Below are 7,157 nucleotides of genomic sequence, written 5' to 3' on the forward strand. Positions count from 1 at the left end.
TTGCCGCTTATCAACGAACTGCAGACAAGGCCAGAGCATCAATCAAGCGTTTCCAATGAATGGCTATCGACTGAATTAGACGACCAGCTAGAATATTCCCAGTTCCCATTTGCCACTCTCGTTTTACACGGCGCGAAAACGCGGCAGCTCTCTATTAAACTTTATTAAATCACTGCTTGGCTAATCACTTCTTTGAAAGACGCACAAAATGCTGCCGAAATATGTACAACATTTGCACTCTGCACTATTTATATGAAGAATGAGTGCCTTATTATTTTCTCAAGTGTAGCTTTGCCCACTTTTTGCGTCTTTTGCAAATTCTGGACCACCACCCAAAAAAAAAAAGAGAAAAAGTGGAAAGGACAGGCCATATTTTTGCGGCTTAATATGTGTTAAAAAATGGAAATAAATAAATGCGAACCGCTGGCGAAAAATGTTTTCCTCAGGATGGCTGGCGAAAAGGGGGCCGGTGGGTGGTGGGTGGTGGTTGGTGGGTGGTGGGCGCTGTGGGTGGGGCTGGCTTATCGCTATCCTTGTAGCCAGTGACAGGACATAACATAACCCCCGGTATCTCCAGTGAGCCATGCGTGGGCGCCTTTTGCTCGGATGTGTGTGGTCACCCCGGAGAGGTCAAAGGGCGCGGGCGAGGGCGAGGGCGAGGGGACTCCCCTGCGCCACGAAAAGGGGTAAAAGTTGCTGACTAAGTACTTTGGAAAATTGCTAACATGTCTGCTATCTTCTGGCCGCTGCCCGCCCGCGTTTAGCGGTAATACATTGTCATTTATGTATATAGTAATGCTCGCACTGGGCAGGGGGATGGAACACCATTTTCCCAATCCATTTGCCAGGCCAGTGGACAAGTGTTGGGTGCCATGTTTATGCTTTGCCGTTGTCTATCATTTTGAGGAACCCCGTCCGCAAAACGGAAAGCCCCTCCGCGCAAAAATTCCTTTTGAAGCCAAGTTCGCGTTCAATTTTTTTCGCTGCTAGTCGCCAATATAAAATCCACAAGCGCGAACAGAACTTCATATATGACAGCGGGGGACAATCGAAGGAGGAGCTCCAAAAAAAAGGGGGCTGAGGAGGCGGTGGGCCAAAGGACACGATGGCCAAAGACACAAGCCGCTGCGCGGCATGTTTGTGATTTTCGAAGCGGAAAATCAAAGTTAAGCCCAGTTTATACCGCAGTGCTGTACCGAAAAATAAACTCATGTTTCAAATGGCAAAATGGTGTTTCATTTGATCTGCACTAAATGAAGTACACTACCTACTTTATACTGTAAACCAATGTGTAGATATAACACCGCTAATGTGAAGGAAAGCGAATGTGTTTGATAATTGGAAAACCTTTTTCATGGGATCCAGTGTAAACGAGACTTAAGGACGAAACACTGTGCCATTTTTAGTAGTGTGTGTGCTCCCCCTTTCGTTTTTCGCGTGTGTTTGTGTGCGTTCGTTCGAGTTTCAGAAAATTGCATTTTTTCATATCATTAGGTTTTATTGGTTTCTTCCTGTTAAATATTTCCCAGCTCCCAGCGGCTCCCGCCAACCACTTGCCACGCTCCACGCTCCATGGTCCATGGTCCATGGTCCTTGGTGTCCTGCTCCTTTTGTCTCGCCGGTTGTCAAAACAACAACACGGCCACACGCTCCACAAAACAACCTGAACATCGCGCATGGATATACGTACGGATGTATCTAATGCGAGTATATAGTGCATGTGTATGCGCGTATGTGTGCCACATACTGATACACATGAGGCACGCATCATATCATTCGGAAACGACGGCACCGCGAGTCCTGCGACAAGCGCCTTGGCAGACCGACAACTCCTGCTCCTGCTCCTGCTCCTCCTCCTGCTCCTCCTGCTCACTCTCACTCACTCCATTTGCTCCCTGCCCATCGCATCCTGAACATCCTTTGCTGCTTTGCCGCTTCTGCGAGGCGACAAGTGCAAGCTGGCGATTTCCCTGGGAGCCTTTGTTGTTCTTTCACCATCCCCAAGGATCCCCAACGCACATCCTTAGGAGCATCTCCCACCTGCGATGAACAATGCCCAATCGATTTGGTAGCCCCGTAGCAATTAAAGGCCATCAGTGGAGCGCAAAAGGTATTCTCGCATCAAAAATTGTATAAGTACTATAACAGAGTTGAACCAAAGGCACTAGAATAATATTATAATATTATGATCTTTGGTTGAACCACATTTCACATTTCATCTACAAAATGATGTGTGTAGAATATATCTCGCCCAATTTCGAATAGTAGCTACCAGCTCGATTTAAAGTTCGCTTTAGTTCGATTTGTTCGCTTTAAAAATCCACAATTGCAGACAATTGTGTCCTCCAAGTTGATCAACTTCACTCCATTGACCAACTTAAGCCACAGACGGCGCAAAATATTTGTCCAGGCAAACACATTATGGCTGGCACGCAAAAAACCTCCGATTTCCATCCACCACGGCCCAATGCCTATGTAAATAAAGGTGGTTACATAGTGTACGAGGACACAAGCACGCACACACGCACATGAAATACGTGATACATATGGGTCCCACGTCAAATGTCCTGGCCGCAAGCACAACAATGCCCATGGCAGCCCACCTGCGTAAATCAGGATCTGCAGGACCTCTGATTGACTGCCTGACACATGGGCGGGTGCAAGCGGGGGGTGTGGGTGTGGGTGTGGGGGGGGTCCTGATGGCGGAGCGGTCCTGGAGAGGATAACTGGTCAAGAGGCAAGGCGACCCAGCGGGCAAATAGTGAATCTCCTGTGTCGCCGCAATATGCCGCCAGGCCAGCGAATCGAGACCAGCTGCACTGGAAAAAGTGCTTTCGCCTTCTCGAATCGGGTAAATGCTGAATATTCGCTCGAATATATTTTATAAAAATACTAGAATATAAAAATATATTTTTAAATGGGCTAAAAGCATGATATCATATAAACTAAAAGAAATCATTGTTGGTAGGATAACTTTTGTGCAGTGTGGGCTTTCTGCACACATGCGTGAGTGTGTGTGTGTGCGTGCGTGTGTGTGTGTGGGCGGGTGCTCCTTGTTGATGATGCGCTTCGGTGGACGCCGCCCAGCGGAAGAGGAAATGAGAAAATAAAAATGAAAGAAACAGGACGAACAGGACGAACAGTCCGCGTGGCGTTCTGTCGCCCTTGCCGATTCCGCCCGGTTGGTTTGCGAAATTTTTGAATTGGATACCACTGGCACACACCTCCCCAACCCCTCCCCCCTCCCCCTTCCCCCATTCTCCATTTCCATCCCTTTCAACGGACCTCTGTCGTCTGTCGTCCTGACCAAAAGGCAGGTCCTGCGACTTGGTATTCCTGCGTGTGTGTGTGTGAGCGCGCCCGTTGTATTTGAAATTTTGCATATTAAAATATTGTCGTGCATGCAAAGGTCGCTCCTGCGAAAAGGAATACGGAAAAAGGAAAAAGGTGCCCGGCGCCGTGCGTCGCTACACTGTGGCGAAATGCCACAGCTCTGGGATCTTATAGTTGGAAAAAACACTGCAGTTTACAATACAAAAAAGGCCTCTATTACTTATGAACTCTATTACTTGTAAACTTAATGCACAATTCACTCCACTGGAGTTACCTGTCCAAATATATGCGATTAAATATGCCTGCTTGCTGTACTATTTCGCTCACATTCAACCCACTGTAAGCTGTTGTTATTAGGAACTGTGGAACTGGGGAGGGGGATGTGGATGTGGACGCCGGATGGTGGATGGGGCGACATTGGGACACAGACACATCGCCTGTGGTAACACAATAACGAATTTCCGTAGCAACTTCATCGCCGAGTCCTGCTCCTGTTCACTCCACCCGCCATTCCTGATCCCTGGATGCCCGGATCCCCGGATCCCCGGATCCCCGGATCCTTGGATCCGTGGATTGGTGGACCCGCTGCCGCTGAAATGTTATCCAGTTTACATGGTCCTGCTTCATTTGGAACTTTTCCCTCTGCTTTTTCGCCATGCTTTTTTGCCGCGCTGCGCTTCTTACATTTGCCGGCTGAATTCTGCAAGGACACAGGGACAAGGACATGGCGAGTGGGTGGGCCAGGACATAAATGAAATTATACACTCTCCCGTGGCTGCACTCAGTCATACGGACAGACAAGCCATATGCCAATAATAATAACAATAATAGCAATAATAACGAATAAATACGGCAAACAAACAAACTGAAAATAGGAAAAGTTGCCAAACAAACAAGATTCGCGAAAGTATGGGGAAACAAACCGAAAACATTTTTTGGGGTAATTTGATTTGAGTATCGAACCTTGGCTGGCGCTCACATATTTTCATGGAATAAAATATATACTACTATGTACCAACGATTAAATCAAAATGGTAGCCATCGAGAAATAGGCAATTTTGAAGAAATGTGCTTCAGAGAAACCTATCAATATTTTTGCCGCCTAATCCTTTGGCTCTTGCGATTTCGCTCGTAAATCCAAGTGACAGACCGGGGCAAACCATTTTGCCCATTTGTCGAACGTCAGTCAATGGGTTCCCAATTGTATTCCCTATTTTCTAGGGGGTCTGAAAACCCGTTACATTCCTTAACAAAGCATTATTGCACAAGACATTTGCAGTTTTCCTTCGATCCGTTTTAATGGATTTCCATTTGTTGGCATCGCCAGCCTCTCCCTTGCTCCCTCGGCTTCTCCTACCCTTTCCACATCATTTTTTGTAGATCGTGAGAAAGTTGTTAACCCCTTCGAGGCCACATCCATAATTTATAATGATTAGGTACCGTTCGAAGAAAAGGAAAGGTAACAGTTGCTGCAGCGAAAAGACGGCCGCATCCTTGGGCCGCGAGGGGTAGGGGTAGATCCTTGCAGGATAACGGAGGCTGCCGACCGCGACAGAGGCGTCATCCCTCGGCAAGGGGTCGGCCATGAAGGACCCGGGGTGCCAGCGATGCCAGTGGTGCCTCCGAGGTCCTTGGCCAGCTGTGATCCCTAATCTCGCAGGTTCCAGGGGATCGCGGGACAACAGTCGAGCACTCGAGCAGACAACAAAGCCCTGCGGCGCATTCCCTAACTAGATGATTGATCCACAATCGGTTTGCATCGGGGTTGCCTCAAGGACTTCGTCTTGGGGTGGTAAGTGGAGAGCTTGAGGTGAGCATTACTGTAAGGACAACGCCTTGCAGAGAATTTTATCAAATACATTCTGCTAGCAGGCAAAGTGAAGCACAAGAGCATCGCCAAAACTGTCAACTACAACAGTGTTGCATAAATTATTAATAGTAATGTATATCCAATCGATAAGTCATCTAGCTCCGCCCGCCCACATGATGATTAACCCAATAATTGTGGCCACGGGTGAACTGACCCCTGGTCCTCCGACTGACCTCTAATTTCGGGCCAATTCATTAATCAGGCAATTAGTCGGGCTTAAGTAGCCGCTGCCAAAACACACACACACACACACGCAGACGCAGACGCAGCAGCAGAGAGGGGGAGTCCTTATTATACCATAAACGTATAAATATCAATTTGATCTGTCAAATATTGACACATCAAACCCTAAACAAACCAATGACAGGCTACCCCTGCGCCATTTAGCGGCAATTTATGAGCAACAAAACACCCAAAAAGCGAAAAAAAGGACACAAAAAATTGGTGGAAAAATAATAAATGAAAACACTGACAGAGGGGAAAAGGGATTCGTTTTCAGATCATTTCAAGGGTCCTTGACTTTCCGGCCCGGCCGATGAGCCAATGAGCCAATGAGACAATGAGCCAATGAATGATGCTGTTCCTCGTCCCATGAGCCGAGCAATTATGCGTATTATATAACATCGTGTTTGCAGTTTAATGTCAAAAACTGTGTTTTTTACCCCAAAACGCGATGAGCGGCTAGGGGATGCTGAACCCGAGGCCGACCTGGACCATAGATCCCGAATGCGAATCCTGTTTTCTGGGTTCAAAGTGCGTGTGAACTTGAGGCTGTGCGGATGCTGCCGCATTGTTCAAGGTGTGAAGGCACCGATTAGGGCCACAAAGCCAAAACAGGAGCCCGTGTAATGCGATAAGGCGCCAATCCCATTGTGCCCATTTTTTTTTTGGTGAAAAATACACAGGCGAAACTAGGGGAAATTCCATTCCATTTAGCCATTGAGTGGCGGCGGCTGCAGCAGCAATTAGTCAAGTGGTTAATGAGTTGAGCGGAATCGCAAATCGGATCGGATAAGCTCGCACAACTGTACACCTCGTGATGGATTTGGGATTTCGGTTGCCCCTACCCCCTACCGCCGGCCTCACCCCTGCCGCTTTCCACTTTCCATTTCACTGTCGTTTTTTATGCGATTTTGTGCATTTTCCGGCACATTGGCGAAACTGCAATTGCAATTGGTCTGGGTCGAGGGTCTGTCTGCCAGGATGGATGGGTGGATGGGTGGATGGGTGAAAAAAGGGTTAAGGGCTTTAGAGGGTTACAAGGGAACGGGACGCGAGGACAATGACAAAAGGCGAAAAATTAAAAAATGGCACAACAGGCAAATTTCGCTGATTTTTGTTAGGGTTGCAAAACGACAGCAGCGTAAAGAATGGAAATGAATTTTTCAAAACTGTTTTCGAATACACAAATTGAACGATGCTAATGCCCACTGCGATGCACTGGGAGAATTTCGGTCAAGCTTTGAAAATGTAGTTTGCAGTTCGAAGATATTAATTAATTAATGAGTTTTTCATATAAGTTTTATAATATTTTTGAAATGTACTTTACAGAGATTAGATTTTAAGGCATCTTTACAGCTGAAAAATTTTAAATTATATTTAATATTACAATCTCTTGATTCAACATTTTAAAGCAAGGAAAAGTGGTACAAAAAACCTTGAGCAGGCGAACTTAGAACTATATTCAACTAACCTATCAACTAAAGAGCCAAAACTTCAGTAAAACTAACTAAGTGAAGGATCTGCTCGCACTTGATTGTATAGATGTTAATTTGAAATTAAATATATTTTTGTTTCGTTTGATTATAACATCAATTTATATTTGCTTTATCGTGCAGTTTACAAGTTGAAAAATAAAAGGGAAGATTGAGGATCTTTTTTAAAATGTTATTTTGAGTTGTTTGCCATTTTTTAATATATTATGAGTATGTGCGCAATTTGACCAAATGGGTGG

This window comes from Drosophila erecta, unplaced genomic scaffold (genome assembly GCF_003286155.1).
Source record: "Drosophila erecta strain 14021-0224.00,06,07 unplaced genomic scaffold, DereRS2 tig00000126-arrow-pilon, whole genome shotgun sequence".
NCBI lineage: Eukaryota > Metazoa > Arthropoda > Insecta > Diptera > Drosophilidae > Drosophila > Drosophila erecta.